Below are 22,141 nucleotides of genomic sequence, written 5' to 3'. Positions count from 1 at the left end.
CTTCTCCAGGCAGCATGTAACTGCACAGCTGACACCTTGACTGTGAAAGGGAATGCAGGGTATGGAGGTAAGGAACCAAAACACCGCTTTCAAGCAATTTTGTTTTTCATCTGTGTGTCTCTGTGCCACCCAAGCACCCTGGCTGCCTCCTGCCCATCGCACTACAGTGGATGTCCATTGCATGTGAAGTGCTACATCCACTTATTATTATTTTTTGATAGGACAAGGGGGAATGGTTTTAAACTGAGACAGGGGAGGTTTAGGTTGGATATGAGGAGGAAGTTTTTCCCCCAAAGGGTGGTGAGGCACTGGCACAGGTTGCCCAAGGAGGCTGTGGATGCCCCATCCCTGCAGGCATTCAAGGCCAGGCTGGATGTGGCTCTGGGCAGCCTGGGCTGCTGGTTGGCGACCTGCACACAGCAGGGGGTTGGAGCTGGATGAGCACTGTGCTTCTTTGCAACCCAGGCCTATGGTTCAACCTACAATTCTATGATTCTATGATTATTTTTAATTGGTGCCACAGCTGATGTAGGAATGATGCTTTTAAATTATTATTATTATTATTATTATTTCCTTATTTTTCTTTTACCCCTAGGTAACCAAGCCAGGCAGCAATCACTGTGGGTCTTCTGGCTCCATGTCCAGTGCTATCCCAGCAGGCACATCTTTTGATGGGTCTGAAATTCCTGTCTCCATTTCCCTGCAGAACAGTGTCTTTAATAACCTCTTCATTTGAATATAAATGGAGTCTAATCCATGCTGGAGTTAATATCATCTGGAGCAGCATGGCAGGAGCCTCCCAGCCTCCATCAATAGCTCTGGAGATCAGGGCAAGGGGATTACCCTAGCTATGTTATTGGAATTCAGATGTTTATTAAACAGGGCAAAGATGAAGGAACCTTGTGTGAACCTCCAGCCAAGCCATAATTATTGTCACAAGGTGGACTGAGAAGGGAGAAGCTGAGAGTTTCGTGCCACTTCGGTGTAAGGAAACATATTTGGCCCTGTGCTCTTCTTTCTGCAGAATAAACTGCAGTTCTGGCAGTCACAGGAGCAGCCCATGGGCTGCCGGCAGTACTAAGGCATAGTAAGGACAGAGTGTGACGTTGTATCCCTTCTGGACATCTACAACTGGCACAAATATTTTCCTCCCCAATAACTACAAAGTATCCTTCACAGCCATCCCATTTCTCTGGTTGGTGAAGTTGAGGATCACTACAAAACTGGTTCCTGGCTGGGTGCAATACCAGGAGGCTGTTTGCCCGTGTTGCTCTCAGACGTTCATCCTCAGATGGCATTTTTGTGACAGTTTCTGTGCAGGTGGAACAGGTTCATTGCCTGAAGAATAGAAAATTCTCCAGCAACCTCCTACAGGAGTGATGTGGGATGACTTTGCTCTTGAGGAATGGCCAGAAGTCATGGGAGAACCTTGCAGGTCTCAACTAAGCGACTCAGCACAGTGAGTGTGTTTGCAGAAAGTCTGCATTTGTGACTGCAAAGACATTAAAATGAAGTAAGCCCTGGAGAAAAGCGTGTCCTGCATCATCATTTTCGTTCATAATCTGAAGGAAACGTTTATATAGAATCATAGAATTCATATTACAATCATAGAATGGCCAGGGTTAAAAAGGACCACAATGCCCATCCAGTTCCAACCCCCTGCTATGTGCAGGGTCACCAACCACCAGACCAGGCTGCCCAGAGCCACAGTTTCAGTTGCCAGACTTCAGTTCCTACTCACCACCTGCCTATTCAGACTGGAGAGGTTCAGGATCACTCTCATAGGTTTTGCATACCAGGGGCTGCCTTTTCTTTTTCATCTCTCTATAGGCTGCCATGCACTCATATTAACACCTTCCATTCAGAAATGCACTATCTCGAACTCATGATCTCACTGCACACTGTGGCTCCTTGACAAGATAGCACAGACACAGAGAATGGACTCACAAACCTATTGATGAGCATTGCTGTGCTGTTAGAAGCAGCCAGGGTACAGCCTTCTCATTTCTCCCTTTGCAAAGCTCAAGAGTTGATACTTCCTATATCCTTGCCCCTCTCTCCCTATGCTCTATTTGTTTATTTATTTATTTATTTTCTTCACCCTTGCCATAAATCTGTGCATCCACCCCCAGGACACAGGATCAGTAAGAGCAATTTGAAATGAGTGCCTAGAGGAGGAATTTCCCATCCCACACCAGTGCTGTGCTCCTGATGCTCCCCAACCACACACCCAGCACCAGAGCAGAGCAGAAAGCGGGTGGCAGCCACAGAATTGTGCCTGACATCTAATTATGCCCTGGTCCTTGGCAACAGCTTGAAGAGAACTGACCTCTTGCCAATCATCCTGGAAAACTGCTGCTCTTCTCCTTGATGCCTTCGGAAGCTTCTGTAGCACTACACTCCCTTTACATGCTTTCAGTGCCAGGTACACGGTAGATCTGTGGCCATCTTGGAGAAAAGCCCCTTTTGGGCCTTGGGAACGTGCATATGTTCCACTTGTATGCCTGTTTTATGGCTTACCAAGTGTTCTTCAGGAGAGAGCAAGGAGAAAGGGAGAATGGTTTGCAGCAACGGCAGAAAGTAGCATTTCAAGCCTTACAACACAGCTATCATCTCTCAAGCAAATACAATTACCTGCTTCCTAATTAGGACAAGTTTGGCTGAGACTATATGAGTCACTGGGAAGTTATATTTTAGCATTTATCCCAGAATAGCTCTATCATTTCATCAGCATTTCCCCTGCAGGATAAGCCTTCAATCTACTTGGAAGGTCACACAACTGCTGCTGCTGGGGAAGGCGTGAAGGAGGAGGGCAAAGGGTGGAGGCTTCCTTGGGGCCACCAAAGCACCCTGCAAATAACCATGTAAAAGGGGAATGCATGTAGAACAAAGAACTATACGAGGTGTAACAACCTCATTGCCCAAAGAAAAAGATGTTTGCAACTCAGGTGCACTTTATCTGGAGTTTTAGCAGCGAGGCTAGAAGTTTATATAGTCAAATTTTCACCCATTCATTCACCCAAATTAACCCATTCATTATGTCGGCCTAACATTTTAACATGTTAAAGAAAACAAGGAAGCAAAGCAAGAAAATCAAGGTTTTGAGGTGATCAAAACCATGTTATTAGGAAAATACTGTGGGTTGAGAGTAAATTTTATTACCGTCAGACTTTAACACAACTTCTAAGTCCAGGGTTTTTGCACACACTAGAAGGCCAAGACAGGGTTGCAATTAGCACTTCCCAAACATGAGGATAACGACACGAGATGTGCTGGTTTTGCTGTGAGAAGCCTGTTTACCCACTAGGCCTGTAGCTGTGCTGTGTTATGTTTGAGTTTGAGATGCTTGTTCTTGATCTGCTAATCTAATGCATGCTGCCAGTGCTCCATTATGAAACGAGACAGAACTGACAGTCCTGCAACAGTGCTGCTGTTGTATCCATCATCCAAGCAGAGGGGTAGGATCTGCTCAGTGCTGTGATTGGCTAGGAATGCCTAGGAGAGCAAACTAGCAGGTGCCTTAATTAAGGGCAAAAAGTTAATTAGAGGCCAAACCCACCTGTGGAAGTGGAGGAAGAGAGATGGAAGTTTGGGGTTGTGACTGTGATGTACACAAGGTAAGGATGTTGTTACTTTTATTTCTTTTCCATTCCTTTTTTTGATTTGCGAGGAAAATATATGATTTTTTGCAGGAAAATTTTATGTATATATATGTGTGTATGTATATATATGCTTTTCTCTCTTAAAATCTGAGTCTTAATTTGTGGCTTTAAGTTAAGGGAGACAATGTTGAGGTCAGCTTTTTGTTTCCTCGGGGATCAAAAGGATTCTTACGTTGTGTGCTGGTTTTTGAGTCTGTTTAAGTGGACTCATGTTTTCTGTTGAAGTTATTTTAAGCACTTCATAACATGTTGGGGAAAACCTAGTAAAAACTCTTTTGGATCCTCCCTTTTCTTGTATTTTTCTTATATTTATAATCAAGGCATGATGAAGTCATAATTTTCTCTATATAGTCTTAAAGTTGCTTTGGTTAGCTTTTCTGCTAGAAGTCAAAGTTATTCCTTTGTGTGCTCTGAAAGAAAAGCTAGAATAGTTTCCTGACTGGAGAGAGGGAGAAACTCACAAAGGAGCTGGTGGAGGGGAAAGCAGCAGGGACTCTGTGAACACCTCTAGAGAAATTCCTTGCTAGGCTCAGCTTGGTTCTTTTGCTTTGAGTCAAAGCCATTCCCCATTAAAACCTTAAACTGAGGTTTAAAAAAAACCAACCCTCTGAAGACACACAGCTGATACAGGAATAAGGTTTGTGTGAACCCCTGGCTATTGCAACAGTGCCAACTGCTGTGTGGATGAGTGTCTTTGTAATTTTGGCTGCTGAGGTTGTGGGAGCTCTTGCCGACAAATGGTGTCTGACTGTGGGCGCTGTGTTTTCCATCACCTCCCAAAGCTTCCCATGAATTAGATGTTCTAAGAAGGGCTGCACTGAGGAGAGCTCATGTTTTTCATGGGTGCTGCTATGTGTTTTTTGAAGGCAGAGTTTTTCCTTCCGCTCATTTCATCTTGTAAGAATTGTTTGTGAATGGTGAGCTTGACCTGGAAAAGGGTAATGAGGGTTATGAAAAGTTTGTTTTAGCTCATGTATTTGGTTTGATGAAAAAATGAAAGGCTGGTGTGAATTTCCCTTATGTGGCTGGCAGAGAGGGAAACAAAGTCAAAAATTATACAAAGAGTAGAGGAGAAGCATGTATTATTTAGTGGCTGTTGAAGATCATTGCTGTGTTACTCTGCAGAGCATATTTTATCACTCTGGAGCTATAGAGGAAGAGACAGTTTAAGAAATGAAACTCACGAAGAAAAGGAAATAGCACATAGCACGTATCAGAAAAATTGACACAACACATCTGAGCCATTCCTATTTCTGTTTCTGATCTGTCATTCACCGCTGAAGAAAACAGCTAAAGGTACTGAAAATTAGGCACCATTTGGATAGTTCTACTTGTCAATAAATAAATGTGTTGCAACTAAAATATGTCACGCCATTTTGAGGTTATTATACTAAATGAGCATGAAAATATCTGAATGCTTAACTCAGTAATAATTAAGAGTTTCCCAACTCTTAAATTTAAGTGCTTGATAATTATCTGCATACTAAACCTCAATTCATTTATTTTTTTCCTATGGTTTTTGAATGTTTTTCTGTGCTGCCCGTGTTCCCAGACTACTCAGTTTTGTCTTGTTTTCACCATACTCAATTTGCTCCAAGCATTGCTGTGTTCTTTTAAGCAAGTCCGAGATGCTGTGTGCCGTGTTCACTGAGCAGAGAGGTCGTGAAGTCCTAAAGCCTTCATCAGACATGGCTGGGCTGGGCCCTGTGCCTCTTAGCCTGAGTTGGGTTGAGGAGGCCAGCTCTAGGAGGGGCAGCTATGCATCTCCTGGGCTGTTTCCATATACCACAAGAACTCTTGGCTGCAAGAATACAGCTTTCATACTTAGTAATGGAAGGTCTTAGAGATATACATATGTGTATATGTATGTTGTCAACTCAGACATTGCTTACCTCATTTTTGTGGCTTGGCAATTCATCCTCTTTTGTTTGAAGATGAATGAATGAATTTGGTTATGATCGTTTCTGAAGAGGTTAGGTCTCTGTGGGTAGATTCCCTGTTTCTGACCTCTCTGCTGATAGCCAGGGGAGCCAAACATAGCAGCTTAAGACCTAGACTTGCTGTAAGAGTACTGAAGTTCCTAGCTCACACAATCATCAGCAGGCAAATAACTTCTAGGTACTTCTATCCTTGGCTATAATTTAAATTTCTGGCCTTTCTCACTTCTAGCTGCAATCCAGAACCCACACCCAGTGCTAAAAGGACAGAAGGATCTTCATTAGGGTTGGTGCTGTAACTAGAGATAATCAACTATGTAGGGGTAAGCCCTCAAGTGACAAGGATGAGTTTTTAGATGATGAAAGATAGAAGTAAGGAAATGCCTTCATTTCGCAGCATGGGAGATTTAGATTGGATTTCTTTATAGAAAAGGTGGCATTAGAACGGGCTGCTTGGGAGTGTGGTGGAGTCCCCATTCTCAGAGATACTAAAAAGATGTGTGAACGCAGTTCTTAAGGACATGATGTAACGGTGAGAATTTGTAAGTCAGGATGATGGATGCACTCGATGGTCCTAAGGGTCTTTTCTGCGATAAATGATTCTATTCCACGATTCTAAGTCGAAGACCTTTTAGTTCAGAGCCACTGTTTCTGTATTACTCTCCGAATGACGTGTGAACAAAGGAACCAAAGGACAAACAACAGGAGTTCTGCATGAAGCAGGGTGGCTTATTGCTCTGAGGTGGGCAGCTCTGATCTCTGCTCCCAGCCTCAGGTTGCGCTTTTCAAGTTTTCTCCTAAAAGCCTCCTTTGCCTAACAATGAGGATCCAATGCAGTCAGTAAAAGGGGTTTCCAAAAATACTCATCCATTTGCATTTTGAATGGGGTCATCAGACTGGCTCAGCACAAATTGACTTGAAAATAAAGGCACTTGCTAAAAATGCTTTCTGTGCTTGCTACAGAGAAGCAGAGCAAAGGGGTTGCAGAGGCTTTGAGGTCAATGGCAGGGCTGCACGTTGCTGGTGCAGGACCGTGTGAATTCGTGAGCAGCAAGTGCATCCTGAGAAATGTATTGAAGCCTCTGCAGTGTTGGAGTAGATAAACTCAGCAACAGAATCTTAAGCAAGACCTCAGTTCAATGGGAAAGAAAAGGATTTGGAAAGTAGTCCTTAACAAAAAACATTTATGAAACCACTTCTCTGCAGACATACCTTTTCTCATGCATTCTCCCCTATGCTTTGCAAAACATCTTGGTGAGCTTCACCCATCCTGGTTTTGGGTGGGCTCCTGGAGGGGACCCAGGAGGCAGTGAATTCCAGTCCCAGACCCACACTGAGGTTAGGGTTAGGGTAACTGCATCCAACTGTGCCACTCTGCATGCTGTCACTGCATCTTGCAAACCGATGTGGGCAGGGGTATTTGGGTGTGTATAAACACAGAAATGGATATGAAACACAATCAGGGGAAAGGGCAAGGTAGTATAATAATGCTGTTTGAGAAGTCAGCTCTACGTGTGGAATTGAACAATCTTGGTGTCTAGTCCCAGAGTTGCTGGGGATAGAAACAATCCAGTGGTATCAGTGTACAGATAGACCTCAGCATAAGCAGGTGGCTGTGACTGCTGCACAGCACAGCCCTCGCCTCAGCTTTCTGCTGTCTGTACTAAAACTCTTGGGTAAAGATGCTCAGCATTTGAAGTTGTCTGAGGAATGAACTAGCTTTATTTCCCCACCTATCGATCATTTCAGATGAATTGTGCTTTTCAAATCAAATTCTGTATTTATTACCTGGGCTATGCTTTTGGTGACTTGTTGGGCTGTTTGGTGACTTAGCTCCAGCTCAGGATGGTTTAATCCTCATAATCCACAGAAAGTAATGTTGAGGTGCAGTGCCTCCAGTGCGGATTTGGGTGGCTGGTGATGAGATGTGTGAATCCAGCTGCTCACTGACCCCACTTCCAAAGCCAGTGGGGATGGGGAAGAAGGTGAAGGTGGAGGGCTCTGCTTCCTGCAGTTCCAGGCAGGTCTCTGTGTGAAAGCCTCTGCTCTGTCCCTTCCTCTCCCCAGTGACACTGAAAGTCACACCACAAGCAGTGCAGACCCTGTATGCAGAAGAGACAAGGGAATGTAAATGCCTCATCTCTGGCACTTGAGGACAACCTTTTTGGCCAAACAGTGTTAACTTTGGCATTTTTTTTTTTTAATTTATTTTTATTTTTTTTTTTTTAGCCAGAAAGAATCTATTAAAATTATTAAGGAAAAAAGAAAAAGGTTTTGTTTCTTTCTGTTTGAATCCAGCTTTGTAGCTGGAACGCGTTTTTAAGAATTTTGCAGCTATGAGGACTAGTGACTCTTCTCACTTAGCTGAAGGAAAGTTCTGACTCATTTAATCACTAGCTCCTTCAAATTTCTACTTGAGAAAGCAGATGCTTTAAGGAAATATCTCTGGCTGCTGTCAGGTTTGCTGTAACTCTATGAAAATTGCAACCATTTAAAATATTTGCAAATATTTTTCTTGCCAGTTTTTTTTTCCCCCTCAGTTCTGCTTGCAGGCAGCAGTAAGGGAGCTTTGGGGTCTTATTCTTTGCTCAAATCTTCCTGAGCCCCTTGGTGCCTGCAGACACCATTGATGTACTTCAGCAATAAGGGGAAAAAGTCACACGGAACAGTGGCTGAAGCACTGATCAGATTATGGTTAATTTGATGTCATTTCTGATTGACTGGTGAAAACATGACTGTTCCTATAGGCAGGCAATCTATTTAATGCTCAAAATATTTATCACATTGCCCAAAAATCTCAGCTTTTTTTTTTTTCCACACCATGGAGCCCTTTCCTTTTGAATGAGTGTTTGTGCATGGGTTGTGAGCTGGGATACTGGTGGGAACAAGGAGAAGAAGGAACAGGGGGTGATTAAACATGCACAGTCCTCCCAGATATGTTTAAATAAAGGGATACATAATAGCTAATGTGGCATTGGAGCAGTTGTTACAAGTAATTTTTTGTGCATTCCCTCTTGCACTTGCCTCCTGCATCCATCACATTGACACTTGGATCCAAGGGAAAGGGAATAGTGGACAATCACCAGTTTCCACCATCCCTGCACCTGTACTGACCTCAGCTTAGGAAAACCACTGTGGTGTTTTTCACCAAGTGTGAGGCTTTGGTGGTGGCTCACAATGGGCCGGACTGAGGCTAAGCACAAACTTGGCCAGCCGTCCCTCTGGAATTGAGATTCAGCATCTGGGGAAGAAGGGTTGGAAAGTGTCTTTTAGTGCTTCATTAAAGAAGTGTTGGTGTAAAAATGAAAGGCAGGTTCCTTGTTGAGTGTGGTTGGTGGGTTGGAGTATGGGTGTTCCTGTTTGTGAGTGAATTCAGTAAAAACAAAGCACAGCTGGAGTCAAACGAGTGATGCTGTAAAAATAAGGGATTTGGGCTAGCTCTTTATTTCTGTTCATAAAGAGAAACCTATAGCAAGTCAGGAGATGTGTAGTATCTTCCCCTCAGAGAATCAAGGATGCTGAACACACATGGAAGATGGGAAGTATATCTTCCCTTTCCAACTACTTCACCAACCACAGAGATTTTAAATTAAAAACGGAAAGAACCCTTGAATTAGACAGATTAGAGAATGTAAATTTGTGGCACGAGAAAAGGGGATCATAAAAAAGCATCCTGATTGTTTGAAGGGGGAAGGATGGCTCACTGAATTAATATTTCTTCTGAATAAGAATGTTACTGTGTTTTACTACTTCTTGCAACAGGAGCGTTACCAGTGTTGGGTGTTGTCCACTGTCTGGGCCAGTGATGTCTTGGTAGGTTTATGGCAGTGTTGTCTGCCTGTCCTTGTCCACATATCTTGCTCAGTAGTGCTCTTTGGGGCCAGGTAGGCAGCTCTCTGTGTTAATGGGGACATAGACCCAGGACTGTGGTCTGGAAGTCACTTTTCCACCTGTTTCCAACTGTTCCACCTTCCCTTTCTCCCTGGAGATTTACAGTATTAAATTTTCTGTTTTGTCTAAAGGCTCTGAACAGAGGGAGATTTGTAGAAGATTTGTATGAGGAAAGGTCTCATATTTGGACTATATTTCAGAGACGAAAATAAAATGCTGCACCTAGTATGGATAAACCACCTTGGGAGTTGTCCTGAGTGCTGGGGCATATTTCTTTCTTGATCTTTCAGGAGGTGAAGGGTGAGGCTAGAGCTATATGAGAACAATTTGTTTGCTCTTAATAGAGGCAGAGACAGATGAAGGCAGCAAGCATGGCATCCATCCCTCAGCCCACTGCTCCTCTCCACTTCCTGTCCTGCTTTGCTCCAATCTTTCCCACTGCAGGATGCCCCATGTTTTCTGTGCTCACCTCATTACATCACTGGAGCTTCCTTCAGAGCAACTGCACTGGTGTTGTTCAATGATAGATACATTATGAACACAAATCCTTCATGATTACATGCTCTTCACTTGCAGATACATAGAAAGAACGGGATAAATTAATTAGGCTGGACAAACAGCCTTTAAAATGCTTGTTACTGAAAGTAATTAACTCGTATCATTGTTCTGCCTCATAATTCTTCTTTATCCATGCATCCTATGAAAGGTTGAACAACTGTCTCAGTTGATACTGACTTATTTTTCTCTCTTTTTCTTTTTTTTTCTTTTTTCTTTTTTTTTTTTTTAAGTGTACATCACAATAAAGAGGAATCTCCTGAGTGAAGGAGGGTGTCTTTCCATATTTCTCTTGAGGATTATACAAGAAGGCTCTCTTGTCCAAAAAAAAAAAAAAAAAAAAAAAAAAAAAAAAAAGGCAATGTTATTTTAGCTACTGTCTCTGTACCTCACTCTTTACCATGAGCTATATTTAAAGGTTGACATGGCAGCATGGCTGGCTCACCTTTTCTTGCTCAATGCAGAGGCTCCTTCTTGGCAGAAGGAGCAGGGATGCTTTGGTTAGCTGGGGAGACTGAGGTTTCTCCCCATTCTGCCTGCAGCCATTACACCGCACAACCTCCCCCCTTTCTCTGATATGCTTGCAGGAGAAGAAGCAGTGCAGGTTTTGAAGGCTTGCAGACAGGCAGTAGGAGTCATGTTATTGAAGGATATATGCCAAAGCATCTCTCTGTGAGCACAGGTCCTGGAGGGGATCTGTGGTGTCACGCATGAGCAGCGCTGGGCAGGAGCTGGGGTAATGGGCTGAAGGAGGTGGCTTCCCACTGTGTCACTATTAGTTTTCTCCAAACCAGGCAAAAGTATTTGAATACTGGGGAAGAGGGAGAAAAAATAATGTTAATTGATTAGCATTCACTAGCTGTAATATTATCCTTTAGAATCGCCACCTAGAAATACAGTAGCTTTGGCCCAATGCCATGGTAAGTATGGCTGCTGTCTTTCATGTGCCTCTGCATCCATTTTGAGTTCTGACACTGATGATCAGCTTCTAAACATTTAATTGCTGACAGTGTTTTACTGAAGGAGTTTTATAGCCTTATTTAGCCAGCTAATATCACACAGCAGTCACAATTGATCACAATGATTTAAGAATATTTTTCTTTTTCTTTTTATTTAAAGTTTTGACTGCTGTTTTTTCGTGTTATGTTCGACTCATCTGTAATGAAAGGGCTTAGCAGGAGCAAAACCGTCAGCACCATACAAGCATCCATATCAGTAATCAAATATGCTCTGCATTTTGCCAAGTATCCTGGGCTGTCGCATCTGCCATCGCCACCTGTGATAATTTTCCTCCCTTTTTGCTCTAAATAATCAATTATAAGATTCTGGTTTTCCATCCACATGTGCTGCTTTATTCTAGCCAGTTCAGGTGAGGGATTCTGGTGATGCCAGTGAGGGTGTGAGGGTCATTCTGTGGAGGGTAGACCTCCACAGAGGCAACGTGGAGCGTGCTTTCCACCAACCGAGTGTGTGGGGCTGCTCTCCATCACATGCACTGTCAACTACAAACCACCTTATATTTATGGATGAGAAGTCACCAGGTGACTGCAAGTGACACTTCTTACTGAAGGACCAGGTGTGGCAAGTGCAGCTATAGCATCGCTACCAGCAGTGATGGGTAAGCCTGAGCTGCCTGTCCCAAAGTTTTGAGGCTGGCAAATGGGAAAAGCCAATGGAAAGCTTGGATTTGGTAGCAGCTGATTTGGAATCCCTGAAAAGGAATCATAAAATCATAGTATTGCTTAGGTTGGAAAAGACCTTAAAGATAATCAGATCCAACTCTAACAACCCTCCACTAAATCATGTCCCAGAGCACAGAATCCAAATGGTTTTTAAGCACATTCAAGGATGGTGACTCAACCACCTCCCTGGGGAGCCTGTTCCAGTGCTTAACAACGCTTTCTTTGAAGAATTCTTTCCTGATATCCAACCTAAACTTACCCAGGCAAAACTTGAGGATGTATCCCCTCATCTAGTCACCAGTGAGAATGAACAGAGGAGGTCACGATGCTAATTTCCTTACATCTGTTTTAGAACATAAATTACATTGCTTTCTTCTGAAAGTAGATCTGTTATTCTTATTATCTTAAGAAAACTCTGAGTAACAAGTTGTCATGCCTATGTGATATGCCTGCATAACCTGGGCTGACAGCCGCTGCCACAAAGCGGGTCCCTCCTCAATGCATCCCTTCAGGTTTCTAAGACACGAGGCAGGGAGGCAGCAGAGGGTTTTCCCAGAGCCCCCGTGGTGTGTTTGTGCTGGCACTGATGTGGGGAGATGTTAAAGCACCCTTTCTCCCCAGGAGAAAAGAGAAAATCTCAACATTGGGGGCTTCTGAAGGCAAGAGCGGAGCAGAAAGGGCAGGGATGGGAGCAGAGCAGACACTTGCACTCCTGGGGTTTGGCACAGCCTGATCATAGACCTCTCTTACATGAATATTTTAAAAATAGTCTTCCCTTTTATATGCCATTAGTTAAGAGGCACTACTGGAAATGTGCTCGGAGATAAAAGGGCAGCTCCAGTCCAGCCTGCTTGTGTGGAGGCTTTTCTTCTTGGTTTGGGGGGAATTTACCCCTACTGCACTGTGGAAATTCAGTTTCCAAAATGCATTTTGCTCCTTTGCTGTCACACAGCTGTGGTGGCACTCTGGAAAAAACGCCCTAAATAACAAAGGTAATATTTGCTGTGCCATTTAGGAGCTGCTGCATCTCAGCAATCTGAAGCTGAGCTTGACACCTGGGGGTGAGATGCTTTTCCTTGTGGGGCAGAGGAACCAGTTGCATCCATGTTGCCTTATAGAACAAAAAGTACTTATTTAAATAGCTCTGATACGTGGTTTTGTGTTGGTTTGTTTTTGACTGCTACCTGCTGAGAACTGGGGCAGCGTTCAGGAATCTGATGAAAAATAATCCATTTACTGCTTCACCACCTTTCTGTGGTGGTCTGCTTCAGTGATGCTGAGATGGCTCTTTACTATAAAAGGGAATTTCAGCATTGTTCTTGGATCCCCAGGATTCCTAAAAGTGTCTGTGTGTTTGCCTCATGTTTAACATTAGTTGTATAAAACCCAAGTGCTGGGGTAGATTCTTCTACATAGAAAACAGAAAACCCTGCAGGAATTTGTTTTAAAGAGTGCAAACCTTAAAAATAACCAGTTCAAAATACATCTTGTTTGAGCTTTCTAAGACATGATGCATTCCCTAAACATGTCACATTTATTTTTGCAATGTTCTAAATAAAAACTGGAGTGAGAAAACAATCTATTTGCTGTAGTTGGGAGCACAGCCTCTGTAAATAGCAGAGGTCAGAACTGCTTGGGATCGCTCTGCTGCCTGCCTGACATGAATGGGTCTGCTCTTATGTGTATTCTGTAACTTATGCATAAGTATTCCTCTGTGCATCATAAATTCTTTTGACCATGATATGCAAAATATATATATATATTTTTAAACAAAATCTGTGTATGTTTTTGGCTGTTGAATTTCCACACTGCTGTATCTCTATAAGTGCTTGAAGGTTAACTCTTTTTGCTTGGGATTGTTTGGACAAGTGCTTTGTTGGATTGAAACTCTGCCGTTTATTGAGGAGGATTTTTCAAGGAAAAGGTCAGTTCTGATAAATCTTCTCACTTACGAAGAAAGTTTGAGTTGTCCAAAGGTTTTTTTCTCTCTTGTTTTAATGTAATTCTGGTTTCAAAACAACTTTATCCTAAAAATACTTAAAAACAGGGAAAAATGAGGGAGGCAGTAATGCTGGAGAGAAAGAGCAAGAGCCTGCCTAGAGAAAAGTATTGTGACATCAGGAAACTATCAGAATGGCACAAGAAGCAGTACTCCAGGAGCAGGGCACTGCTTCTGGGCACCTGTGCATCCTTTGCACTGAATTGCACTCAGCACAACAAAGTTAATTAAAATGTGTTTGAACAGCATGTACTCTTGGTCACTGATGATTTTTTTTTATTATTATTATTTTTTAAACAAAATTCTCGCTGTTAAGTTTCATGCTGTACATGCTGCTACTGAAGATTACATTTCACACGGGGTGCTAATAAGGTGCACTAAGATAAGAAATGAAACCCAGTAATCATAGAATCATAGAATGGCCTGGGTTGAAAAGGACAACCATGATAACTTAGTTCCAACCCCCCTGCTATGGGCAAGGTCACCAACCACTAGACCAGGCTGCCCAGAGCCACATCCAGCTTGGCCTTGAATGCATTCATGAATGGGGCAATGGTTTGCACGTAGCACATTCAGTCTTAAGCAGATCTCACTCATCTTACAGGCAAATCCCAAGCACATCCTGCACATCTCCCATGTGTTGGAATAGGCTGAGATGGACTTTGGTGCAAAACGTCCCGTCTCAGTTTGCAGGAGAGCAACACCATTTCAGGCATTTGAAGAGCTGGTGTTGTAGAAGCAGGGACCACAGTCGGCTCTGCTGCTGCGCTTTGCTTTTTCTGGGCTGACTGCATCTGTATTTTTTTCCTTCCAGAGATGTTTTACATTCTGGCAAAGTTGGTGGTGTTTGCAAAACAGAAGTGTTTGTTCTGAAATTCGTGTTTCTTTGTGCAAAGGGATTTGTAAGGTGGGTTGTTTTTTTGTTTATTTGTTTTCTTGCATTACAGTGGTGTGGTTGAGGTTGGGTTTGAATGCTGACACTGCAGTAGGAGGAGTGGAAACGAAATGCTCTGAGAAGGGGAGGGATGGAAACAAGAGCATCCTTTCAGGCTCTCCTTTGTAGTTTCTATTTTTTTTGCCCCGTTCTAAAAAATTAATTCTAATTTATGCACCTTTGGGGTCAGCTCATGATTGGCTGGGCTTTGCTGTGGGACTGATGGTGAGCAGAGATTATCCTGGTTGGTTCAGGGGATCGTGATGGGCACCAGCTCCGCTCCATACGTGAAGGCAGGGACAGATGCTCTTTTCCCACAGAGTTCTTGTGGTTCTGTTTTAATTTCTCTACTCCACCGGGAGACATGCTCCAATATATGTATGACACAAGCCTCTTTGTGTTCTTAGATTAGAGCAATATCATAGAAACAAGAGGGGATCGATGCTTTCATGAGCAGGCACTGCATCTTACAGAGGTGCAAAGGTGAGGCCAAACAGTTTTAGCATAAACAGCTTTTTGCTCTCCTGAGATGCTGGGCATGGCTGTGAGGGAGGCAGTTATTGCATGTCTTGTGAAGACAGGCATTTTAAAAAGCAGCTCAGAAAATCCTGGGCGAGGGTGTGAAGGTGGGAGCAGAAGAGCATGAAGGTGCCCGCTTCCACCCAGCCTGCCTGCCATGTTTGTAATTAATTAATTAATTGTAACTATTTAGTCTTTCTCACCTTTGATGTAGCCCAATCAAACCCAGGCCTGGCTTCATGCATTTGAGTTTCCATTGGAATAAATCCATGCCTTCTCAGAGACTCTAAACCTTTGCTGTTTCCAAGACATCCTTAGTGTCATTAGGAAATTTAATATTGATAGTGATTAGTCACAAGAAATCAGCCTCTGGTTGCTTCTGTATGCTGATTGGGAGACGTGAGAGTATCTCCTTTATAGAGCCTTTGGAGAGGCTGAGAGTTCATTTTACCCCGCTCCTGTATGCTTCCTCAGTATGCCAGATAGTCTTTCTGGACCCTCTGGGAGAGACTGGATGCGGCACAGGGCTGGAGCACCTCTCCTATGAAGAAAGGTTGAGGAAACTGAGCTTGTTTAGCTTGGAGAAGAGAAGGCTCCAGGGAGACTTCATTGTGGCCTTCCAATACTTAAAGGCAGTGTAAAAACAGGAGGGGAAATGGCTGTTTACTAGGGTGGATAGTGATAGGACAAGGGGGAATGGTTTTAAACTGAGACAGGGGAGGTTGAGGTTGGATATGAGGAGGAAGTTTTTCATCAGAGGGTGGTGAGGCACTGGCACAGGTTGCCCAAGGAGGCTGTGGATGCCCCATCCCTGCAGGCATTCAAGGCCAGGCTGGATGTGGCTCTGGGCAGCCTGGGCTGCTGGTTGGTGACCTGCACACAGCAGGGGGTTGGAACTGGATGAGCACTGTGCTCCTCTGCAACCCAGGCCATTTTAGGATCATTTGGAATGTTCATAAATTTGTCATCTATGTTCAGTAGCAATGTACACCTGGAATATGAGTACTAACCCGGAGCTGACTTTGTTCTGACAGTTAAATTACAGTTATTTAAGGCCTACACTTTACCTCTTTTTCTCATTTTCTGTATATCTAACCTTAAAATGAGTCCGTGTGCTGCTGGCCCCAGAGCTAGGCATGGCACACTCATTGCTGCTGGTTAGCTTGGATGGCACATGTGATTTGAAAACATATGTCAATAGGCTTTTAAGTAAGCAGATTCTGTTGTGATTAATTAATCATACATTTTCTCAACTTCAAATGAGCTTTTTAATGAAAAGTATTCATTATTTTTTTTTCAGCTGTTTGTTTTTATACATCTGCATACTGCTTAGTTTGAGCATATTAATTATAATAAATAAAAAATAAGGAAAGCAGCAGGTGTTCTCTTATGTGTTCTACAAAGTATCTTATTCCTTAAATTTTACCAGATTATTTTATTCCTGCTGTTCCACGCCACGGGTTCCCCAACATAAATATTTTTTTATTTGCATGAGATGTATTTTTTGATGGTGATTTAAAGTCTGTCATGGTCTGTGGAGAGGAAAACATGCTTGCAATGTCTCTGTGCTGCTCCATGGCTGTTTTTACATGGATGTAGGAGTGAGATTTTTAAAAAGTGGATTACTCCATGATATTCTGGGTTCCCAGTTTCACTGGTGGATGTTGTGTTGGGGAATGGCTGTTTTCAGCAGGTGTGGTTTTCTGGAGGTGAAGGAGCGAGGAGGTTCCTTATGACAGTTTTCACAATGTTTCTAATTCTCTGTTCAGAGAAGAAAGGAATTATGTTTCAGGTTGGATGCTGGGAAAACTTTCACCTCCAGAAGAATGGTCATGTGCTGGAATGGGCTGCCCAGGGAGTAGTGGGTTACTGACTCTGGAGGTATTTAAGGAACGTTTAGATATTGTACTGAGGGACATGATGTAACGGGAAATGGTGGTAGGTGGATGGCTGGACTGGGTAGTCTTGGAGGTCTATTCCAACCTTGGTGATTCTGTGATTCTGAGCTCCCCTCCAGGTCGAGATGCGTACTGCAGGAGCAGGACAGTGCTCTTGCTGCCTTCTCTACCACAAGAGGGGTGCTTTAAGGAGACTGATGAGTGTTTGCGTTTTACAGGTGTTTTTAGTTCTTTTTTAAGTTGGAAGTGTTTGCACTTTTGAATTTCTGAAAGCATGAGTGCAAAGGTGAAGGCCAAGTTATTATTTACTATGGCTACTTCTAGGAAGCTTCTCTTGTTCCCTGTGACCCAGAGAATGAGGTGATGGGTGCAGTGAGGCTCAGGGAGCACAACATGAGGGGTCTCTGCTGCCTGCCCACCTATTCCAGGGGAGAGGGAGTCCCAGGTGCCATTCGGGATGCGGCAGCAAAAATGCAACTGGACCAATTCAGCAATTCCTTCCAAGCCAGCAGGCATTGATCACAACCCAGGTAAAAGCAGAACGTGAGCTGAGGAAATCTTGGACTCAGCCCATGGCCAGCCTGTGAGGTCATCTGCACAAAGTCTTCCCCGCACCCCTATTTTAATCCCGCATTGAAAAAGAAATTAAAAATCCACTGGCAAAAAACCAAAAACCTCCAGCCAACAGAGTTGAAAAGAAACTGTAGGCAACAACTTCAACTACATCCTAACTGAGCACTCTCCTTTTTTATTATTATTCCTGTTTTTTTATTAAAAGCAAACTTGCATGTGAGTGACTGGCGTGGAAAGCTAAAAAGCGACTTGAAAGTTCTGGAGAATTATTTTTGTACGGTTCAAACATGAAGCGAGGATTATAAACAGTTTAAAAGCTTTCCCATTTCAGTGCTATCCATCAGAGGCCGCTCTGAATGCCCAGATGAATACGGAAGTGGACAAGGTTCTGGTTCCTTTCAGAGAGCTGCCTCGACCTTCTGGGTTTTTCCTCGGGCATTGATGTTTGGTGCATATGAAAGGATTTCTCCAGGGGCTTTTCCAAGGGTTTTGCGGGGAAGGAAAGCAGATTGGGCGAAGTCAGAATACTGACTTAAGTTCTTTCTGTATTTTTGGTGGTAGAGAACTGACTTCTGCATTATCTCACAAACACATAGGAAACATAAAAAGGGGAAATTATGCAGAAAAACATAAATTATGTAGATGCTGGAAAGCCTATGCAAAACATGATATGTGCACATAATAGCATATTTCCCTTGGGTCCAATTGCATCCTTTGGGTACCTTTTGAAGCATCTGAATATTCAGAAGAAAGCAAATTTATTGTAATTTACAAAATATCACAAAAAATAAGGTTGATAAAATGATGTATGTAGTTATGGAAGCTCACTGCTCAGTCATTTTCTCAAACTTGACCAAAGACTGAAATGCACCAAATTGGAGTGGCCACTAGCTAGAAGTTAGGGCTGATTTCCCCTTTCCCCTTTGCAGCTTTCGGAGATGTTTTTGGTGTCTTTGATGTGCCAATGCTTGCAAGGAGAACCACAGAGATGCCGCATTTGGTAATAAAAGGCTCATTTGCCACTTCCTTTCAGTGGCTGAGATTTAGTTGGAGAAGAGAAGCCCCATGGCAGCACCTTGGAGTGGCTCTGAGTGGCCGTGATGGGGAGGTGTGTGTCAGAAGGTCTTATAATGATATCTGATCTCCCACCAAAATTCCTCCTAAGCCCCACGTGGCAAATTGACAGCTATTTCTTTGCATCAAGAAACAGGTAATCTGCAGATAATCAAAATGCCCCTGGACCAATTACAGCTGCCCTCAGTGATCTCTTCCCCCCCTGAGATGAATATGTAAGCTTTTTGGTGACTTGTGATCAGTCATCAAAATCTAAATATATTCATCTGTCTTTGAAATGAGTTGGCTGCTTTGAACTCAGGAGTCAGGAGTTAAAGTAAAACAATCAGAGACTCTTGCAGAGCCACATTTTAACATTTTCCTGGAGTCAGGAGGTTATCGTCGTTCTTCTTCTGCAACTGCTCCCTCATCAAAGGCAGAGTCAAATGCCCTAACCACCTCTCTCTGGGCTCCCTTTCTGAGTCAAGAGGATTATCATCAGCCTCCTGACGCTGCCTCTGGGGAATACAGACAGTTCTTTTGCAGTGCCTCTACTGGATGGAGACTTGAGTAATTACTTTCAGTGACTGGTATCTATATATAGATTACCATATTTCAGGTCAGCCATGTGTAGGTATTTGCTTTGGAGAACAAACTCTTTTGAAGACTGAGCCATCACTAAACTGAAGAGTATTTCTGGTAAGAGCTTGAAGCTACGTTTACTTCCTAGAGGTGTTCTGGATCGGTTTATTTGACCATTGCTGTCATGGTTCCCAAGTACATCACAGAAGACAGCACCAAAATCTGCAGAGGTTTAACTGCTCATATGATTGTCCATTGTATTCTGTTTGTAACAGCTAGCTTGATCATTTTGGCACCTAAGACTGGATTGAGTCCCATATACTGGTGCTGGCAGAGAGGTTGAGATTCAGCATGTTGTTTTTCATAGAGCCAGCTTGATGGGAATTGAGCTTAATGCAATGATGTTTGGTGCTTTTGCTACAAGCATGAAGCTTGAAGTGCTTGATTAAGAATCAGGATTTTATCGTTCATCCTCATTCATGTTACATCTTGGGTGTCCTGTGGAGAAAACAAGCAGGGAATTTTTGGGCCTGAGATGATGAGAAATAATCTGTGTAAGCAAGTTTTGGATCAGGAAAGTGTCTCATGAAGTCAGTAAAGTTCTCAATTTATTATCCAATCTGTTTTTCATAATATTCCTCCTTTAGGCAGCGAGGAGGTCTACATGATTTATTCCTTTGACACAACTTGCTGTAAGGGTGGAAGGATCTTATGTCCAGCATATTTGCAAGTTCTTGGGATTTGCCTTCTTGTGTAATTCTGCATAGAGAGATTTGTCTCTGAGGACAGCCCCAGTCTGGGTGCAGATAAGGCCTTCGGTGTGCATAGTGCTGTGCTGTGGGTCCCATCCTGGTGGCACAGCCTCATGTGGCTGCATGGTGTCTGGGCAAAGATACACGTCTTCCTGCTGTCTGTGCTGTGCCATTGCATGCTTGGCCTCAGTTGGCTCTAGCTACCTTGTATTTGTGAATATGTATCTAAGCTTCCCCACGCTTGGAATCTGAATACATGAATGTCCTGCAAAGATCAGTTGTTGGTTCCTGATGTATTGTCAGCTGTCCTGCCAGCCTTTTTATCTTCTGATTAGCTTTGAAATCGCTGGAGCAGGTGAAGATTCGTTTGTTATCTTGGCTCTCAAAGGATTAGAAATCCAGTGATCGCCCAAATGTGCTGTGAGGCAAGTACCCATTTGTAAGATAGATGATGATTGCTTGTCGATGCCAAGAAAAAGAGCTTTGTCAAATCTGAAGTTGTCTCCACTTCTTTTTATAAAAAATATTATTTTGGTTTTCATGCTTTGAGAAAATTGTAAGGCAGACAGCAGTAGCTAAAGGGCAAAAAACCCCACCCCCAAACCCAAGGTCACTCTGATGTTTGTTTATTTTTGAGGTATGCAAGATTTCATTTTTTTTTTTAGGCCCAGGGAAGGAAAAAAATAAAAAACAACAATTTGTTTTATGCTAAGCTCATACGGGTTTATAGGAACTCTCTTTCATTAATGAGCAGTGATGACATTACTTCACTGCATGCTTCCTCTAAGCATCCTCCAGAAATGAAGGCCTCCAGGAGCTAGCACAAGACTGAATGGGACCTGACTTGGTGTTGTGCAGGCGGTGGGATCTGGGAGCATTGCTTGGGAACAAATAGATGGGCAGAACATAGAGATGCGAGTCTGTATATACACTCAAAGCTGTCTGCAATTGCTAGGCAGTGATGTAGAGAGATTTTCTCCGTAGTCCTAGGATTGCATTAATGCATGATCCAGGTCATAAGTGAAGTGGCTGCAGGTGTTTGCGCAGCCAGTGTTGTTTTTGTACGCTGCCACTTAAAGGCCCTGTTAATGCTTTCTTTCTGCTGATCTTTGGTACATAGCCTGCAATTTTAATAGGTAAAGCCACAGAGAGATGCTTTGTAAATAGAATAACAAAGTTAATCTGTGCTGCATGGAGAGGATATTTCTGTGTTTGTAGTGTCTGAGGAGCCAGCAAAAAAAAAAAAAAATAGAGAAGTGCAAAAGGTGCGTACTTAACTATGTATCTATTTACATCATTTCTAACAATAACAGCCAACAAGAAGAAGAACAACAACAAAAACAAACAAAACCTCCAAGGTTTAAATTCCTTAGAGTGGCATAAAAGTGGTACATGCAGTGAGTGAGCTGGTTCCCAGGTCTGGGAGTGTCATCTTATTGCTTCTGATCCCTTGGAACTTAATGGCAGCACTCACATCTCCTTTCCTGCCATGAGTGCAGTTGCATTTCCTGGGTGCTCAGGGGAGCAGAGCTCAGTTCACGTTTTCCAAGCCAGATCCTGAACGTGGACAGGGTGTGCTTGGGGCATGACGTGGTGTGAGATGCATTAAGTGTCCTCAGATCAGATGATGCTCTTTACTTTACTAAATGCCTTCATGCGTCTGAAAGTGAGTCTGAGATTAAACTGTGCTGGTTCCTCTATTACATCCAGCAAAGAATCTCTGAGCAGTGTGAGAAATCACCCACAGCACCACTGCTCTTCGCTCTCCTAAAAACCAGTGTTTTTCTGGCCAAACAGAAGTAGGAAGCAAAAGAACATAACTTTCAAAGCAAGCATGTTCTCTCCCTGTGAATCATGGTGTAACGTTCTATCCGTTTCTCCCTGTTTTTTTCCAACGCTCTGCTCCCCATGTTTTTCCACATCATAACAATAGGAACCAGACTCTTTATGACCCAGCAGGAGTCAGCTCGTTCTGCTTGTTTGCTCTGCAAAGACTCCGCATACATCTGGCTACTGGGAAAAATCTCAGACCAACAAGGTCTAAGTAGTGTGTAGCTGTTGCTCTGTACTTCCCTTTGCAAGGCTTTCTCTGGAGATTCTTTCT

The sequence above is a fragment of the Centrocercus urophasianus genome, unplaced genomic scaffold (assembly GCF_019232065.1).
Source record: "Centrocercus urophasianus isolate 14NV4802_14NV808 unplaced genomic scaffold, USGS_Curo_1.0 seq_17, whole genome shotgun sequence".
In the NCBI taxonomy this organism is placed as follows: Eukaryota; Metazoa; Chordata; class Aves; order Galliformes; family Phasianidae; genus Centrocercus; species Centrocercus urophasianus.
This window is presented reverse-complemented; position numbering follows the sequence as displayed.